Below are 19,344 nucleotides of genomic sequence, written 5' to 3'. Positions count from 1 at the left end.
TAAAGTTTCTTGTAATATTCATTAAGGATTTTTTGGATTTCTGAGGAGTCTGTTGTTATTTCGTCTTTGTTGTTTCTGATTGATGAGATTAGAGATTTTACTCTTTTTTGTCCTGATTAGGTTGGCCAAAGGTTTATCTATTTTATTGACCTTTTTGAAAAACCAGCTTTTTGATTTATTGATCTGTTGTATTATTCTTTTGTTTTCAATTTCATTTAATTCTGCTCTAATTTTGGTTATTCCTTTTCTTCTACTGGGTTTGGGGTTGGAATATTCTTCCTTTTCCAGTTGCTTGAGATGTCCCATTAAGTTGTTAACTTCCTCTCTTTCCGTTCTCTTGAGGAAGGCTTGCAGTGCTATAAATTTCCCTCTTGGATCTGCCTTTGTGGTGTCCCAGAGGTTCTGATAGTTCGTGTCTTCATTGTTGTTTTGTTCCAAAAAATTGGCGATTTCTTTCTTAATCTCATCTCTGACCCAGCTATCATTCAGCATCAGGTTATTTAACTTCCATGTTTTTGTATGACTATGCAGATTCCTGTTGTTACTCAGCTCAAGTTTTATTCCATGGTGGTCCAAGAAGATGCATGGAATAATTTCTATTCCTTTAAATTTACTGAGGTTAGACTTGTGACCTAAGATGTGATCGATTTTGGAGTAAGTTCCATGGGCTGATGAGAAGTATGTGTATTCAGTTTTGTTGAGATGAAATGTTCTGTAGATGTCTGCTAAATCCAAATGTTGGATGGTTAGGTTTAAATCTAAGATTTCTTTGCTCAGCTTCTTGTTGGAGGATCGATCCAACACTGCCAAAGGAGTGTTGAAATCTCCGACGATTATGGAGCTGGAGGAAATCAAGTTGCTCATGTCTGTTAGAGTTTCTCTTATAAATTGAGGTGCATTCTGGTTGGGTGCATAGATATTAATAATTGAGATCTCATCATAGTGAGTATTACCCTTAACAAATATGAAGTGACCGTTCTTGTCCTTCCTTAATTTTGTTGGTTTAAAGCCTATTGTATCTGCAAATAAAATTGCAACACCTGCTTTTTTCTGATTACCATTTGCCTGAAATATGGACGACCATCCTTTCACCCTGAGTCTGTATTTGTCTTTTAGGTTAAGATGTGACTCTTGTATGCAACAGATATCTGTCCTGAGTTTTTGTATCCAGTCAGCTAACCTATGCCTCTTTAGAGGACAGTTTAAGCCGTTCACATTAATGGAGAATATTGATAAGTCTGGTGAAGTTTTGGGTATCAAGTTTTTCAAAAGTCCAGTGGCCATTTTTAATCCTTTGCCAGTGTGCTAATTGGAGTTTGATCCGAAGTTTCTGAGTGCGTTTACTTTTGTGGTATAGGATTGGGTTGGTCATTACGGAGGATAGGTCTGAGAATATCCTGAAGAGCTGGTTTAGTTATGGCAAATTTCTTCAACATATGAATGTCATTAAAGTATTTAATTTCTCCATCATAAATTAAACTCAGTTTAGCTGGATACAAGATCCGGGGTTGAAAGTTATTTTGCTTTAGGAGATTAAAAGTCCGTGACCACCCTCTTCTGGCTTGAAAAGTTTCAGCAGAGAGATCTGCAGTCATTCTAATATTCTTCCCTTTCAAGGTAATGGTTTTCTTTCCTGGCAGCTTTGAGGATTTTCTCCTTCATATTAACTTTAGTGAAGTTAATTATGATATGCCTTGGGGATGTTTTATTGGGGTTGAGTCGTGCTGGGGTTCTGAAGCTGTCCGCTATCTGAATTTCAGAATCTCTAGGCATGTCTGGAAAATTCTCTTTCATAATTTCATGCAGAAGGGCCTCTGTGCCCAGCGAGGCTTCTTCATCTGTTTCTGGAACTCCTATGATTCGGATATTCGCCTTCTTCGAATTATCCCTGAGCTCTCTGAGTGAGTGATCCGTTTTTGCTCTCCATTTCTCTTCCTCTTTGAGAGTTTGGGAGCGTTCAAAGGCTTTATCTTCGATGTCAGAAATCCTTTCTTCTGCTTGCTCCATTCTGTTGCTGAGGGATTCTACTGTATTTTTCATATCTTTGAGGGCTGCAAATTCTTGCTTCAGTGTGTCTAAGTCTTTGGTGGTTTTGTCTTTAAATTCATTAAATTCTTGAGACAACTTTTGAATTTCTCCTCAAATTCCTAATTCCACTTTGTTAATCTTGTCTGCAATCCAAATTCTGAATTTGATTTCTGACATCTCAGCCAGTTGTTTATGAATAGAATCTTCAATTCCATGTGCCATATCTTTCCTTGGGGGGGTTGATGTATTCTGGTTATTCATGTTACCAGAGTTTTTCCGCTGATTCCACCCCATGGTTGTTCTACTCCCTCTGATTTTTTCCCCTGGGGCTTTGTCGAGGGCCCGTACAGTGTTGTGGCCTGAGAAACTGGGGCCCTGTCTGGTGTGGTGGGGCTAAATGGTTCTGCCTTGTTTTCAGCTGGTTTCTGTTCCACCCTAGTGAAACAGATACTTTGGATTGAAGTCTCAGCTGTGGAGAAATATCAGCAATTAAGTCACCCCACCCCCCACCGGCAAACAATTTGAAAAGAAAAATCAAACCTCCCTACCACCGTGCACCTAGGGCACCACCTGATTTGTCCTCAGGTGATTGGTTCAGTTCAAAAATATCCAAATCAATTGTCTCAGTCTGCACCTGTCTCGGGTGAGAGAGTTTAAGAGGTCTCAGGGAACTGGTTCACAGGGGTCTGGTGACTACTCTGGTGTGGCTTGCTCCAGTGCTGCGTGGAGTCAGGAGAAGCCACCCAGCCTATAAATCAGTCTGGGAAGGTTGCTGCCTCCTTCCCCACCTTGCACCACTTCACACCCAGTCACCGATAGCCCTGCAGTTGGCTGACCCAGTTGCCTGTAGTGAATCGGTACTCCAGGAGTTTGTACCTGCCTAAATCACAAGGAAGTCTGCCAGGCCGCTGCGCTCTGCCTCTCTCCAGCAGGAGGAGGTGAGGCCTGACAACCTCGGGTGCTAGATGAAGGTTGAGGGGTTTTCACTCAGGTCCAGTCTCACCCCTGATTAATGTTACTGACAGAACAGAACAGAACAACTCTGCATTTCCCCTGCAGAAGAGAAGCTGAATTGAGTTCCAAATCAGCTTGTCTTTGCTCTTGTATTGTCTATAGGCTGACGATCCCCTGAGGGCCAGGTGCGTCTTAGGTTTAGTAAAGTGGACCTCTGGGTCAGCCCCGCCCTGGGAGTTTCCCTGGTTTGCAAGTTTATGTTGCCTCAGGCAAACTCAGAGTCTCTGGTTGCCCAGGGAGACAGGGGGTGTGGCTTCAGAATATTCTGTAGTGAGCCGTATTGCTAGCAAAAGAGGGCTGCTGCCTTATGGCTCAGGCAACCGTTGCTCCAGTGTAGCTCCCCTCCGGCCAATCGTCCTCTCTCCGCTCCGTACCCCAGAGTCCACACCAACAGGCTGCAGCCCAGCACTGTCTACACCCCTCGAGCAATCACCCAAGAGTCTGGACCCCTGGGGGACAGGCCTCCAGACCTTGGAGCGAGAGCAGAGGGGAGCGCGGGGAGCGCCGGAAGCCTGGGGTTGTGGGTAGAGAACACACACAGCTTTACACAGTTTTATGCCTGGCCGTATTATCACCAAAAGACAGCTGTCGCACTGTGCCTCACGGAACTGCCACTCTGGTGCAGTCCCCTCTCCGCCGACCGACCGGGACTGGCCTCCAGACCCCAGTGTGAGCAAAGGAGAGTGCTGGGAGCTCAGAATTCCAGGTAGAGAGCATATACAGTTTATACAGTTTTATGCCTGGCAGGAGGACGCCATGGCACCCCAGTAGGGGAGGTAGGTCCAGTTTTTAGAGGGTCTCTCCCGTGGAGTGTGGTGGGAGGACCTTTGAACTCTGCCCGGATGTTTGTGGGGCACTCTGAGCCATTCTCATGGGGGAGGGGACTCCCGTCCACTTGGTGATGGATTTTGTACCTTTTGTTTGTATCCTTATGGTCGCAGCTCGCCTCAGCGGGGTTAACGTGGGTTCTACAACCTTCTCTCTTAGTGCAGCTCAAATCCACCAGGTTACTTGCTGAATTTTTGTCCTTTAACTCTCCTTCTGAACGGGAGCCTCTGTGGAAAGCTGGCTTCAGTCAGCCATCTTGTCTCCTCCCTTTGAGAAGTTTTAAAACTCAGGAGCCTTATCAAGTTTATGATGACAGGAACAAAGTTCTGCATTTTCTGATCATGATGACAGCTAATACAGGTCTTGGGTCACCTAAGGCCTCTGCTTTAGACAGGAAGGCAGCCCCCAAAACTAATCGCCGGGCTTCCTTTGCCTAGCTAATTTTGTACCATGTTTCCAGAGGGGCTCGCGAGGTACCCTGTCATAAGACAGGGTGCTGCTACAGAAGGCGAAGTGATTTCTCACTGGTCAGTTTGAATCAAGTTGAAGAAGCTGGCTCCTGCTATTACAGAACTCACAGACTTTTCTCCTTTGAAAATTGAGGTTCCAATCATAAGGAGGGAGGCGGAGCAAGATGGCAGCCGAGTAACAGCTTCCTTACATCTGGGCACCGTGAGTCTGGGGAGATAGGACTCCAGGCATCTCTGGCTGGTGGGAACTGCCTATCACCACTCCTATGAGGATACAGGGAGTCAGCGAGAGACTTCTGGACCCCAAGAGGAGGACTAAAACAGTGGAAAACCGGCAAGTGGTCGCGTGTGTTCAATCCGTCTAAACCCACCCACAACTGTAAGTTCAGTAGCAGCGAGACTGCAAACCAGAAAGGCCTTACCTGTGAACTGTTTTGATGTCCTTGGACTTGGCACTGAGTTGAACTGCCTTGGGGAAGGCCTGAGCAGGAGTGCGGAGAACTTTGGCCGTTGTCTAGGGCCCGAGTCTGAGCCGCTGAGCCAGACGGAGCTAATAGTGTTTGGCGGTGGGTCACACGGAACCATTGTCAGTGATCTGCCCCGCAAGCTCTGCCCTCAGGGTCGCAGAGCTAGAAACGGGTGGGAGCTGGTAACCCAGCAACCAAGTAGCCTAAGGGTGGGGTCTGAGCCGCCTTGCAGCCCTAATCCTCAGGGGCAGAGTGACACCGGTTTTGACACACTGGGTAAGTGGATAGCCACTTCAGCATGATTCCAGCGAGAAAGCTGGGAAAGCTTCTGCTCAGCAAGTTTACAAGTTCAAAGTGCCTTTTAAGTGGGCTGAAGAGAGATTTAGGGTGTCTACCTGCTGGGGTTTGAGAAATCAGCAGCCTCCAGTCGTATCAGAACTGTGATTAACATCTCATACCCCAGAAGACCACGTGTTGCCCAGACAATATTCAATAACATATACAAACTGCTTTGTTTTTCGTTGTGTATTTTTTTCCTTTTTTTTTTTTTTTGTTTGGTTGTTTTTTTTTTGTTTGTTTATTTTGACGTTGTTGATGTTCTTTTGTTTTTTAATTTCAATCTTTTACATACAGATCCCTTTTTCTTTCTCAATTCTTCTAGTTTAATTATAATTTACCATTGTTGCCTTTTTTAATAACTACAACTTCATTTTTGGTAGTGTTTCTACCGCTATCATTTGGTTTTTCACCCAATTTTATCCCCGTAAAGTTTTCTGTTCGCTTGTTTTGGTTTGATTTATAGCATATTTGTCTTTCCTCTCTACTTGGTGGAGGTGGGGTACTGTGTCTGATCAGGTTAGCAAAGAGCTGCTGAACTCAAGGGAACCACCCAACTGGGCAGCCCCAGAAGGTGGGGTTTTTTAAGGTTGTGTCAAAGTACCCTACTGTACACCTATATTGCCCTGTCTCCCTCTTTCTGTGCCTCTCTTCTTTTTGTCAATATTCCTTATCCCCACCCCCTCTCCTTTCTCCATCTTTCTTTTTTTTCTTATCACTCGGTCCTCCTTTCTTTCATCACTTTTTTGCTCCTCAACCTTCTCACCCTTCTGGTCCTGTAACCCTTAGTCCACAGGCACAAGAACTTAAAGAGCAAGAGGAAGTGAAAGGAAAATTAGGGCAAGGAAACAGATAAAAGAAATCACTCATGAGGAAGAATCAGCAGAAAACTCCAGGCAACATGAAGAACCAGTCCAGAACAACCCCGCCAAAGGACCATGAGGTAGCTACTGCAGAGGATTCCACCTATACAGAAATGTTAGGAATGACAGAAAGGGAATTTAGAATACACATGTTGAAAACAATGAAAGAAATGATGGAAACAATGAAGGTAACTGCTAATAAAGTGGAAAATAACCAAAAGGAAATCCAAAAACAGAATCAAATCAGAGATGAATGATATGAAGAATATAAAACGGATATAGCAGAGCTGAAGGAAATGAAACAGTCAATCAGGGAACTTAAAGATGCAATGGAAAGTATCAGCAACAGGTTAGACCATGCAGAAGAAAGAATTTCAGAGGTAGAAGACAAAGTTTTTGAGATAACTCAGATAGTAAAAGAGGCAGAAAAGAAGAGAGAGAAAGCAGAACGTTCACTGTCAGAATTATGGGACTTTATGAAGCGTTCCAACATACGAGTTATAGGAATTCCAGAAGGGGAAGAAGAATGCCCCAGAGGAATGGAAGCCATACTAGAGAATATTATAAAAGAAAATTTCCCAAACATCACCAAAGATTCTGACACACTGCTTTCGGAGGGCTATCGGACCCCAGGTCGCCTCAACTCTAACCGAGCTTCTCCAAGACACATTGTGATGAACCTGTCCAAAGTCAAGACAAAAGAAAAGATTCTGCAAGCTGCCAGGAGTAAGCGCCAGTTGACCTACAGGGGCAAATCCATCAGAGTGACCGCAGACTTCTCTAATGAAACTTTCCAAGCAAGAAGACAATGGTCATCTACCTTTAGTCTACTTAAACAGAACAATTTTCAGCCCGAATTCTGTACCCTGCTAAGCTAAGCTTCAAAATTGATGGAGAAATCAAATCATTTACGGATATACAAACATTGAGGAAATTCGCCACAACAAGACCAGCTCTACAGGAAATACTTAACCTGTTCTGCACACTGACCACCACAATGAATCAGCACCAAAGTAAGAACTCAGAAATCAAAGGACAGAACCTTACCTCCACACTGATGCAAAAGATAAAACTAAGCAATGGACTCTCACCAAATAAGACGAATAGAATACTACCACACTTATCAATTATCTCAATAAATGTTAATGGCTTGAATTCCCCACTGAAGAGACATAGATTGTCTCACTGGATTAAAAAACACAAGCCATCCATTTGCTGTCTGCAAGAAACCCACCTGGCTTCAAAAGATAAATTAAAGCTCCGAGTCAAGGGTTGGAAGACAATTTTTCAGGCAAATGGAATTCAGAAGAAAACAGGAGTTGCAATCTTATTTTCAGATACATGTGGATTTAAAGCAACTAAAGTCAAAAAAGACAAAGATGGTCACTTTATATTGGTCAAGGGAAAACTACAACAAGAAGACATTTCAATTCTAAATATCTATGCACCCAATTTAAATGCTCCCAGATTCTTGAAGCAGACCTTACTCAGTCTGAGCAATATGATATCTGATAATACCATCATAACAGGGGACTTTAACACACCTCTTACAGAGCTGGACAGATCCTCTAAACAGAAATTAAACAAATATATAAGAGATTTAAATGAGACCCTAGAACAACTATGCTTGATAGATGCATATAGAACACTCCACCCCAAAGATAAAGAATATACATTCTTCTCATCACCCCATGGAACATTCTCCAAAATTGATCATATCCTGGGACACAAAACAAATATCAACAGAATCAAAAGAATTGAAATTTTACCTTGTATCTTTTCAGACCATAAGGCACTAAAGGTGGAACTCAACTCTAACAAAAATGCTCAAGCCCACCCAAAGGCATGGAAATTAAACAATCTTCTGTTGAATAACAGATGGGTGCAGGAAGAAATAAAACAGGAAATCATTAACTTCCTTGAGCATAACAACAATGAAGACACAAGCTACCAAAACCTGTGGGATACTGCAAAAGCAGTTTTGAGAGGAAAATTCATCGCTTTAGATGCCTACATTCGAAAAACAGAAAGAGAGCACATCAACAATCTCACAAGAGATCTTATGGAATTAGAAAAAGAAGAACAATTTAAGCCTAAACTAGGTAGAAGAAAAGAAATATCCAAAATCAAATCAGAGATCAATGAAATTGAAAACAAAAGAATCATTCAGAAAATTAATGAAACAAGGAGTTGGTTTTTTGAAAAAATAAATAAAATAGATAAACCATTGGCCAGACTAACTAGAAATAGAAAAGTAAAATCTCTAGTAACCTCAATCAGAAATGATAAAGGGGAAATAACAACTGATCCCACAGAGATACAAGAGATCATCTCTGAATACTACCAGAAACTCTATGCCCAGAAAGTTGACAATGTGAAAGTAATGGATCAATATTTGGAATCACACCCTCTCCCTAGACTTAGCCAGGAAGAAATAGAGATCCTGAACAGACCAATTTCAAGCACTGAGATCAAAGAAACAATAAAAAAGCTTCCAACTAAAAAATGCCCTGGTCCAGATGGCTTCACTCCAGAATTCTATCAAACCTTCAAGGAAGAGCTTATTCCTGTACTGCAGAAATTATTCCAAAAAACTGAGGAAGAAGGAATCTTCCCCAACACATTCTATGAAGCAAACATCACCCTGATACCAAAACCAGGAAAAGACCAAAACAAAAAGGAGAATTTCAGACCAATCTCACTCATGAATATGGATGCAAAAATTCTCAACAAAATCCTAGCCAATAGATTACAGCTTATCATCAAAAAAGTCATTCATCATGACAAGTAGGCTTCATCCCAGGGATGCAAGGCTGGTTTAACATACGCAAGTCCATAAACGTTATCCACCATATTAACAGAGGCAAAAATAAAGATCACATGATCCTCTCAATACATGCAGAAAAAGCATTTGATAAAATCCAGCATCCTTTTCTAATTAGAACACTGAAGAGTATAGGCATAGGTGGCACATTTCTAAAACTGATTGAAGCTATCTATGACAAACCCACAGCCAATATTTTACTGAATGGAATAAAACTGAAAGCTTTTCCTGTTAGAACTGGAACCAGACAAGGTTGTCCTCTGTCACCTTTACTATTCAACATAGTGCTGGAAGTTCTAGCCAATACAATTAGGCAAGACAAAGAAATAAAGGGAATCCAAATGGGAGCAGAGGAGGTCAAACTCTCCCTCTTTGCTGACGACATGATCTTATACTTAGAGAACCCCAAAGACTCGACCATAAGACTCCTAGAAGTCATCAAAAAATACAGTAATGTTTCAGGATATAAAATCAATGTCCACAAGTCAGTAGCCTTTGTATACACCAATAACAGTCAAGATGAGAAGCTAATTAGGGATACAACTCCCTTCACCATAGTTTCAAAGAAAATGAAATACCTAGGAATATACCTAACGAAGGAGGTGAAGGACCTCTATAAAGAAAACTATGAAATCCTCAGAAAGGAAATAGCAGAGGATATTAACAAATGGAAGAACATACCATGCTCATGGATGGGAAGAATCAACATTGTTAAAATGTCTATACTTCCCAAAGCAATCTACCTATTCAATGCCATTCCTATCAAAGTACCTACATCGTACTTTCAAGATTTGGAAAAAATCATTCTGCGTTTTGTATGGAACCGGAAAAAAACCCGTATAGCTAAGGCAGTTCTTAGTAACAAAAATAAAGCTGGGGGCATCACCATACCAGATTTTAGTCTGTACTACAAAGCCATAGTGGTCAAGACAGCATGGTACTGGCACCAAAACAGAGACATAGACACTTGGAATCGAATTGAACACCAAGAAATGAAACTAACATCTTACAACCACCTAATCTTCGATAAACCAAACAAGAACTTACCTTGGGGGAAAGACTCCCTATTCAATAAATGGTGTTGGGAGAATTGGATGTCTACATGTAAAAGACTGAAACTGGACCCACACCTTTCCCCACTCACAAAAATTGATTCAAGATGGATAAAGGACTTAATTTTAAGGCATGAAACATTAAAAATCCTCAAAGAAAGCATAGGAAAAACACTGGAAGATATTGGCCTGGGGGAAGACTTCATGAAGAAGACTGCCACGGCAATTGCAACAACAACAAAAATAAACAAATGGGACTTCATTAAACTGAAAAGCTTCTGTACAGCTAAGGACACAATAACCAAAGCAAAGAGACAACCCACACAATGGGAAAGGATATTTGCATATTTTCAATCAGACAAAAGCTTGATAACCAGGATCTATAGAGAACTCAAATTAATCCACATGAAAAAAGCCAACAATCCCTTATATCAATGGGCAAGAGACATGAATAGAACTTTCTCTAAAGACAGACAAATGGCTAACAAACACATGAAAATATGTTCATCATCTCTATATATTAGAGAAATGCAAATCAAAACATCCCTGAGATATCATCTAACCCCAGTGAGAATGGCCCACATCACAAAATCTCAAAACTGCAGATGCTGGCGTGGATGTGGAGAGAAGGGAACACTTTTACACTGCTGGTGGGACTGCAAACTAGTACAACCTTTCTGGAAGGAAGTATGGAGAAACCTCAAAGCACTCAAGCTAGACCTCCCATTCGATCCTGCAATCCCATTACTGGGCATCTACCCAGAAGGAAAAAAATCCTTTTATCATAAGGACACTTGTACTAGACTGTTTATTGCAGCTCAATTTACAATCGCCAAAATGTGGAAACAGCCTAAATGCCCACCAACCCAGGAATGGATTAACAAGCTGTGGTATATGTATACCATGGAATACTATTCAGCCATTAAAAAAATGGAGACTTTACATCCTTCGTATTAACCTGGATGGAAGTGGAAGACATTATTCTTAGTAAAGCATCACAAGAATGGAGAAGCATGAATCCTATGTACTCAATTTTGATATGAGGACAATTAATGACAATTAAGGTTATGGGGGGAGAAGCAGAAAGAGGGATGGAGGGAGGGGGGTGGGGCCTTAGTGTGTGTCGCACTTTATGGGGGCAAGATATGATTGCAAGAGGGACTTTACCTAACAATTGCAATCAGTGTAACTGGCTTATTGTACCCTCAATGAATCCCCAACAATAAAAAAAAAAAAAAAAAGAATGATACAGAGAAGATTAGCACGGCCTCTGAGCAAGGATGACACGCAAATTCGTGACACGGTCATATTTTTAGAGTTGTTATGGAAGGATTTGGTGCACTTCAAGGATAGTATTTATGTTGGCAAAACTTGAGAATAAATTGGTCTTGAATTAAAAAAATAAAATAAAATAAAAATAAAAAAATTAAAAAAAGAAAATCATAAGGAAAAGAAAAAAAAAAAAAAAGAAAAGAAAATTGAGGTTCCAGAATGTGGTAGGGGGACATGATTATTGTCTCGTTTTGCTCTACCTAGAGAAGCCCGTGGTGGACACAGGTCGTGGAGAGGTTGCGTAGAGGTTGATTGTGTCTACACATCTCAGCACCGAGCCCTTGCTGACCTCAGTGCCTGAGGTATTGTGTCCCCCACTAGTTCATTGTACCTGAGTAATTTCCTAGGCAAGGCTGAAACCTAAATATATCTTCAAACTCGCCTGCCAATTGCTTGAAAATATTCCATTCTTACTTCTTGGCTATTTCCATCACTGTTGTGTTTTTCAGAGAGTGAATGCCCAGAGAGAGACATTCTGTACCTTGCTTTTTATTTATTTATTAATTTTTTTTTGCAAGTACTGGCTCTACTAGGTCTTAACACACTAAATAAGCATGTAACTCTCCACCCTCACCAGCCACTGTGCAATGCCCTAAGTGTGAGGGAGGAAGCAGCTCCTCAGATTTCTATCCCAACAAGATCTGTGGCTGCATTAGGTCCCAGCAGGATGGACAGCTGGTGATACAAGGCACCCTCTCCATGGTGATTGATAGAAGAGTAACAAGACCATTTGGACTCTTCTTGAAATGCGATGTGGTCTAAGAAGGGCATTTATGCTTTGTATAGCACAGCGCCCTGCAGGTCAGGAGCTGTCAGCACCCTCCTGTAGGCTTGCATGTTCTTAGGGGCTATTCCCTGAACTGGCTAGGGATTCAATGGGTGACTTCAACAGGACACTGGATGTCTTCTTCCTCCAGATCACTATGGGCCTCATTTTGATTGCACACACCGACCAAGGCAGTCTGCCTGCTGTGCTCCCCCAACATAAAATCCCACGGCTCAAAAACTCACAAAAACATTAACCAAGACAGAAAGTATCAGAAGGTAATCAAATGAATCAAAGCCTCTAGAAAATTTTACATACTATAACTCAGTTTTTATTTCATTTAATTTTAATAATTTCCATAGCTAATTGTGCATTTCCTGTCATTTGGATCTATACATTGAATGTAATATACATTAATCCCAGATCTATGAGAATCTGCAAAGTAACCTGTTGTTGTTTTTCTTATGCACTCACCAGACTACCATAAATATTTCTGACTGAGTTCCCCGACAAGAGACAAAAACAGGACAAACCTAAAATAGAGGTTGTGGTAAACACCGGGGAAGCGAATACCACTGACACGTGAGAGCTCAGTTTTCAGAGGTTAATCAAACCATGCTGACAGAAGATCTGATTCCTCAGACACATTTCTCTCTTCCCCCATAGAAAACACCAGTGGGCACACGACGCAATGAATCTTTTCACTCTAATTCCTGATAGAACAGAAAACTTGTTCTGTTCCAGGAAGAGCTTGGCATGTGCCTGTGTATCACTGGAGGCCGCTAATCACGTGCAGTGTGAAGGATGGGTGCTGGATGCTGCAGTGTCGGCTGAACAGCTGCACTGACCCACGTGCAAACAGGAAGGACATGCAGCCATCGTTACCACAGGTTCTCTGAGGCCATGTGGACAGCTTCTCCCAGGCCATTTGTGAGATGGGGAGGGCAGGTGCTCTCAGGGGTCCCTAGCAGATAAAGCTGTTCATGCTTGTCACCCAGCAGGACGTAAGGTTTTTGACCACACACTCTCCCTTTTTGTTTTTCTAAAACTCCTGTTACATCCTCTAGAGTCCCAGGGCACTCATGGTGGGACTTGCTGTGCAGTGTACCAACAGTTTTGTGCTCTTGAAACTAACATGACATTAAAGTCTCACTGAGCAGGAAGCCCTGAGTCCTGAATTCTTTCTTCTTTTCAGTTTTTTAAAAGCAAGCACTAAACAGTTGAGGTTTAGTTCTATGGAGGGTGACTAATGCTGAGAAGATTAAATATGCACAAATCCGCACACATACACATTTTCGTCTGCATACCTGGGGACAGGCAGAGGTAAGCTGCCTGATAGATGCTGACCACTAGCAGCAGCACTGGGGGACCACAGGGTGACCACTCTGTACCATCCACTGGGAGGCAGGTGCCCAGGATGGCATGTAATGCAGTCTCCTGCTCGGTCCACAAATGACCAAAAGGGGCAGACACAGTCCGTCCCATTCATGCAATGACCCGGCTCCAGAGCCATGTCTGGAGAGGTTCATGTGCTGGTCACAGACTTCCCGACATTCCCACAGATAGTGGTTATTTTGGTCACCTAATATCTATCCTACCCACAAGTGACTTGTCGGATCCAAGCATGAAAACCACTTTTTCGTGGCTGAGGAATGTGCATATGACTAGATTCTATCCCATGAGGGGCAGACAGCTCCTAGGGGACCTTCTGGCAGAATGTATGGCTTTTAGTTGGGTTCCCTGGAAAAGCCTCGGAGATAGAGGTTCACATGCAGGTGACTAATCGGAGTGTGCTCTTGGGAGTAACAGGGTAGGGAGGGCTGAGGAACGCAGGATTGGACAGAAGGAGTTCACCTGGGAAGTTTCTCCACCCAGAGCCCAGCCAACCCGAAGGGAGCAAAGGGCTGGAGATGGTCCCTCAGAGACGGTCACAGATGGAAGTCAGGCAGTGGGCATTTTCCTCTGGCCCGTCACTGGTGCTGGATGTTCCCAGGGAGTGGGTATCACCTGGGCTTTGGGAACCTGTTCCTTGGAGCATTCAATGTGAGCTTTGGCAGCTGGCACCCAGGGGAGGAGGTCAGTGGAGGGCAGCGTCCCTGGATGCCTCACACCGCCCACTGTAGAACCCAACCCCTGTCCTACTTGGATTCACTGACTCCACCTGAGGGCAGCTCCTCTGGCTATTTTCACTATTCTTTGGGGGGAAATAACAAAAAAGATAAATTAGTGGAAGGAAGCATGGTTACAGTCTCTGCAGCTTGTCTCCACACTGATACTTACAGCCCCTTTGTCCACTAACCGCCCTATGCTCCCCTTGCTCATGGTCAGCACCTTGACTGCTTTAGGCGACCCACACCCTCATCCCTGAGGTCTGAGCCTCTGCTCACCATGCCCTTTTCAGATGATGGCTGCAGCACATCTACTCACCACTCGGCAAGCCTGGGTGCCAAATGCAAATACCCCCTCCCCCACTCTATCGTGTGAAGCAGCCCTCCCTGCCCTGACAGTCAGGACCCATTCTCCCCTCCAGGCACAGACTCTTCTTGCCCCCTAGTTTGCTGGCATGAAAAACTCACATTGGCCAAGCAAAGTTTCAACTTAATGAGACTCTTGCTGTGACCCTGGATAGAAGCATCCCTTCTCTGGAAATAAGAACTTTAGATCCACACAACCTAAAATTCCTAGGGGGAGGGAAATACACATTATTCTCACATGGGTCAGGAGAAAGATGGCAGGCATGTCCATGCCTACCTGTATCTCTTGGCTCCCAGATGTATGGTCCACCTACAGAGGACACAGCTCCATGAGATGATCATGGATTTAGGGTATATTCTACATTCTGGAAGATGCTGCCCCGTCCTCACAAAGTAGCCTCTCAGGCCAGCAGCTTCTGGGCCATATGGTAAGTGAAGACCACAGACCCCATGCTTATGGTCCCTGCTGTACCTCTTCTGCTGTGCAGTGGACCCTTGGTTGGAGAGCATTTCCTGCACATTATCAGATAGCCATCCTGGCTTACGCCTTACCGTCAGGAACATTAAATAGGTAACTATCATACAAATTAATTTCAGTCATGAAAAACGTCTTTCCTTCCTGGAAAGGAAGCCAGTGTGACCAAGTTGACACCAGGGGTTGATTGGTCTATGTGAGGGAAGGAGCTATGCCCCAGCACCAGTCAGCATTTTTGGCAGCAACAAAGCTAGGTCGGTCCTGGAGGGTGGAAGCCCATCCCACTCGGCTTGTGCACAAGCTCTGTCCCTGCCATCACAGCTGCCCACTTCTTTACCCCATGTCCCAAGACTAGGGTGATCAATATCAGGGCTGGCTGAAGCCAACCAGTTCATCTTCCTAATGTGATGAAGGCTCATCATGGGATGCAGAGACCTTCACACTTCATGCCACTCTCATGGGCATCTTTTCCTCAGATCTCCTTATAATTAGTCTTAAGCCTCCCTCTGGTGACTCCCAATCAACAAGCGAATCACACAGAATTACTCAGGAATTCACATATATTCCTACACCAAGTTCCTTTCTTCACACAAAGTAGATTTTCAGGTGAACTACACAAAACACTTGACCAGTGGGAGAATCACTGCTCACTGCTATCCTTAGGGCCACCCCTGAGTGAGGCTGTTGTGTGGCAGTGCTCCATTTTTGGCTTGAAGCTACCCACAAAACAAACCAATTCATGACTCAAACTTTGATCTCTCCATCAGCTGATCATGGAGACCCCACTTGGCCATGACTGTGAGTTGAGGGAGGAGCCTGGGTGATGCAGAGACCTGGACCAGCTGCTAATGCTACTTGTATTTGTCCTGTGGCCCAGCTTGTGTCCCATGCCAGGATGCCAGCAACTACACTTCCATCCTACTACCGGTGGCTTCTTGGCCCATCTGACCTTTTGACTTTGTGGATCTGATAGGACCAAGTTCACGTGGGCAGTGCTGGCCACATGGTCAGTCACCCCACCCACACCAGGGTTGTTTAGCATCTTAGGAGCTGGTTTTTGGATGGAATATAGTTCTCTGCTACAGTTAGCATGGCCTTGCTCCAGAATCCTATCATGGCCTGCCATAAAGTCTACAAGGTATCCTTTCCCACCACAGGTGTGTGTGGTTCCCTCTGAATGAGAGGTTTTGCGGCACAGGCTCCAGCCATTTGCACCTCATCCTGGACCCTTTTCTGCTTTAGGTCTTGCTCATATCTAGCAGCTGTTTGTATCACTCAGTATATGGGTCAGGAATTCATTCCTAAATATGGCACAAGCCATCAGAAGAAGCCCCAGAGAATGTGCAGACATTGTTTCCTTCTTAGTGCTAGGGAGTGCAAGAATCAACAATTCCCTTACTATGAGGAGACGTCTTGACATGCCCCAGACCATCTAGACATCTGGAACACTGAACATTTGGCTGGTGTGGTGGGTCCTTGAGCCTTCACGGGGTCTCTGTTGTCCTCTGGAGCACACACATCTTATCAGGGTCTGTAGCATACTGAGCCCTTCTTGCTATACAGTCTGACCAACATGATGTCACCAATACAGTCAGCCAGTGTGAGGCTCGGCAAAATATTGAGGTGGTGTTGGTCCCTTTGGACCATATAGGACAGAGAGAGGGAGAGTTGACAGGCTGTGGGGCACTGTTCAGTGCGTTATCTGTCACCTGTTGCATGGCAACAGGAATTGCTTCTGGCCTTTCATCTTAAAGGGATGGAAAATAGGCAAAGCTGCAGATCTGCACTTGCTGTCACTTTGTCTCACTTGCAGAGAGAGGCTGAGTCCAGCATGGTGATTTTAATTGGGGTTATTATTTGGTGGAACTTGCAATGGTCCTGTAGGAACCATGTGATTTTTATGGGGACAGACTGGTGAATTGAATGGAGACATGATGGTGACCACACTCTGCATCTTTTGGTGTTTAAGGGTGATTAATCCATCATTCCATCATTCTCCCCAGGATTGTGCTATTTTCTGTCTTGAATAAAATGGGATGAGTAGTTGCAGGGGTTTCCATTCAGCCTTTCCCAACATGTAGCTCTCACCACAGGCCAGGACTCAACATGAGCCAACCACTCATCTCAATTACACCCGCAGGAGCCTGGGAAATGCCACCAAAGGGATCTGCAGCCCCAAAGGAACTGCTGTGAGATTGACTTGGGCCAGGACTTCATTCACTGACCATTGCCTCCCTCTGATGGGAGAGGCATGAAGATATACTTCACATTTTGGTTATTGGCACCAGCTTAGGTCTGGTGTTTGGCAGTCTTTGAAACGTCCAAGGCTTCCCCTTTCCCCAGAGCGGAATCAACTAACTGCATAAATTGCTATGGATCACTTTGAGAAAGGACAGGCGGTGTGGGGGACAGTAAACTTTTTCTGTAAAGGTCTAGAAATAGCAAATATTTTTGGCTTTGCTTGCCATTCATTCTCTGTTGCAACCACTCAACTCTGTGGTTCCAGCACAAAAGCAGCCCTGGCCAGTGCATAGACTCTGGAGGAATGGCTGTGTTCTAGGACTATTTGCCAAAGCAGGAGCTGAATTTTCCCAAAGGTCCTAGTTTGCCAGCCTCTGGACTAGGGAAATGATTATTCCACATGCTTGTGATGGTGATGTGGGTCCCTCCTCCTAAGGATTCAGCCTTTCCTTCAGTCAGTCGGTCTGGGGCTGAGATCTGGCTCAGATCTAGAAACCCCACAAACAGTTGTAATTTTTATTGGGCAGCTGCCCTCATTCAGGTTCTTAGGATTCTTGATTCCTTTTAGCTTTATAAATGAAGCAATCTGCTTCTTGGATGCTCATCTGCCTGTCCCTAGGAGGCCTGTGCTGCCTGAACCACCTCCACAGCTCTCTGCAGGTCTGTCCCCAGCCCCACCAGCTGCCATTCCAACCTTGTTCTTCCTGATGCTGCTGTCCCCGCCTTGCAATTGGCAGTTAGGCCCTGCCACCTGTTCTCCATTATTCCCGGGCCCCATCATTCCCACTGCTACCAGCTGGTGCAGTTCTGCAGCGGCATCTCCTGTCCTGAGCCTCACGTGACAGAGCAGTTCCTCCTGGACTCTTCCATCACCCAGCTGATGACCTTCCCAGCTTTGTGTATCATGTCTCCTTCTCTGGGCACATTGACCCCTTCTTCCACTGCCTGCCACAACATCTTGACCTTGTCACTTGACTTAGTGTGGTCAGTTACTCTTTCCAAGTTCCCAAGAGGCATCTTTCAGAGGATCAGTGCCTTTGCTGGGGTCTTTGGTGAGAATGTCAGACCCTGGGTGGAGGGTGATATTTCTGAGTCTACAAACTTTTCCTCACTGACTTTGGAGTCCCCACTTCTTGAGCCAACACACTTTGCCAGCACTTGCATCTGTGCTTCTCGTCTCCTCACCGGACCTGTCATCTGGAACCCCAGCACCTTCAGCTCCAAGTCTCTCTCCTCCCTTTGCGGCCTCCTCTTTTCCAGGCACGTTATGTTGTGACTTGACCCTGGTTATCAGTCTGCTGGCCAGGAGGACAGGGGAGCCTTGGCCCAGAGAGGGGCATGTGTTTTCCCGCTTTCTCTCCCTCTGCTTCTCCTCAGGATCTGCCATTGGTGCCCACTGCTACGGGCCAGGCTATCAGTGCCTGCCTGTGACCAGAGGGCCTCTCCACCAGTCATTCTAAAGTCTGTGTCACAGAACCACCCCTCAGATATAGACTTTTCCTCGAGTGTTCCCGGGAGAAGATTCTAGAGAAGAGTTTTGTATACAGGAAGATGATTGGGGAGGTTCCTGAGAACCGTAAGTAAGAGAGTGCAGACACAGAAGGGGCAGAGTGGGTAGCTGGACTCCACACAGGAGCCACTGAGACCACTGTCTGCCTTTGGGGACCTGCAGAGCTATGTCAAATGGGGGCACAGGGACTGGGCCTGGCACTGGTTTGGAAGGCCCCTGGGCCCTCAGGGGAGAGCATTTCCTGCAGAGGGACTCCGCTGAGAGCATCCTCAGCCAGTACCCCGCAGCCGGAGGGAAGCGTGCCGGAGGCCTTCATTCCAGGGGCAGTACCTGGGAGTGCGCCCGCATCTGCTGCAGACTCTCGTGTTCCAAGGAAGGCGGGGAGAGAAGGCTCTTCTCCCCCTTTGGAAATGGCTGTGTCCAGAGATGGAGCCAGAATGACCCCTGTTGCCCCCATCAGTGATTACCTGAGGGCAGAGCTGGCTCAGGTGACAGAGAGTTCCCACGTCTGGCAATTCTAGTGAGCGGTTTGCTCAGCACCAGGTCCCGTTTCATCACTCTGAGGGTTTTCTCTCTCTTAAAGATGGCAGCATTGTGCAGTTCAGAGCAGTTCCTCCTGGACTCTTCCATCACCCAGCTGATGACCTTCCCAACTTTGTGTATC

At 44.8% G+C, this 19,344-nt stretch overlaps 1 non-coding gene across 1 annotated transcript; it reads left to right on the top strand.

The window, feature by feature from the left end:
- Positions 1-11,091: 11,091 nt before the first annotated feature.
- LOC128580085 (U6 spliceosomal RNA) lies at positions 11,092-11,197 on the top strand. Its single transcript, XR_008378437.1, has one exon. It is a non-coding gene; the product is annotated as a U6 spliceosomal RNA (small nuclear RNA).
- Positions 11,198-19,344: the final 8,147 nt, after the last annotated feature.

This window comes from Nycticebus coucang, chromosome 2 (assembly GCF_027406575.1).
Source record: "Nycticebus coucang isolate mNycCou1 chromosome 2, mNycCou1.pri, whole genome shotgun sequence".
Classification (NCBI taxonomy): domain Eukaryota; kingdom Metazoa; phylum Chordata; class Mammalia; order Primates; family Lorisidae; genus Nycticebus; species Nycticebus coucang.
The sequence above is the reverse complement of the archived record's forward strand: the minus strand, read 5'-3'. Positions and strand labels throughout refer to the sequence as shown.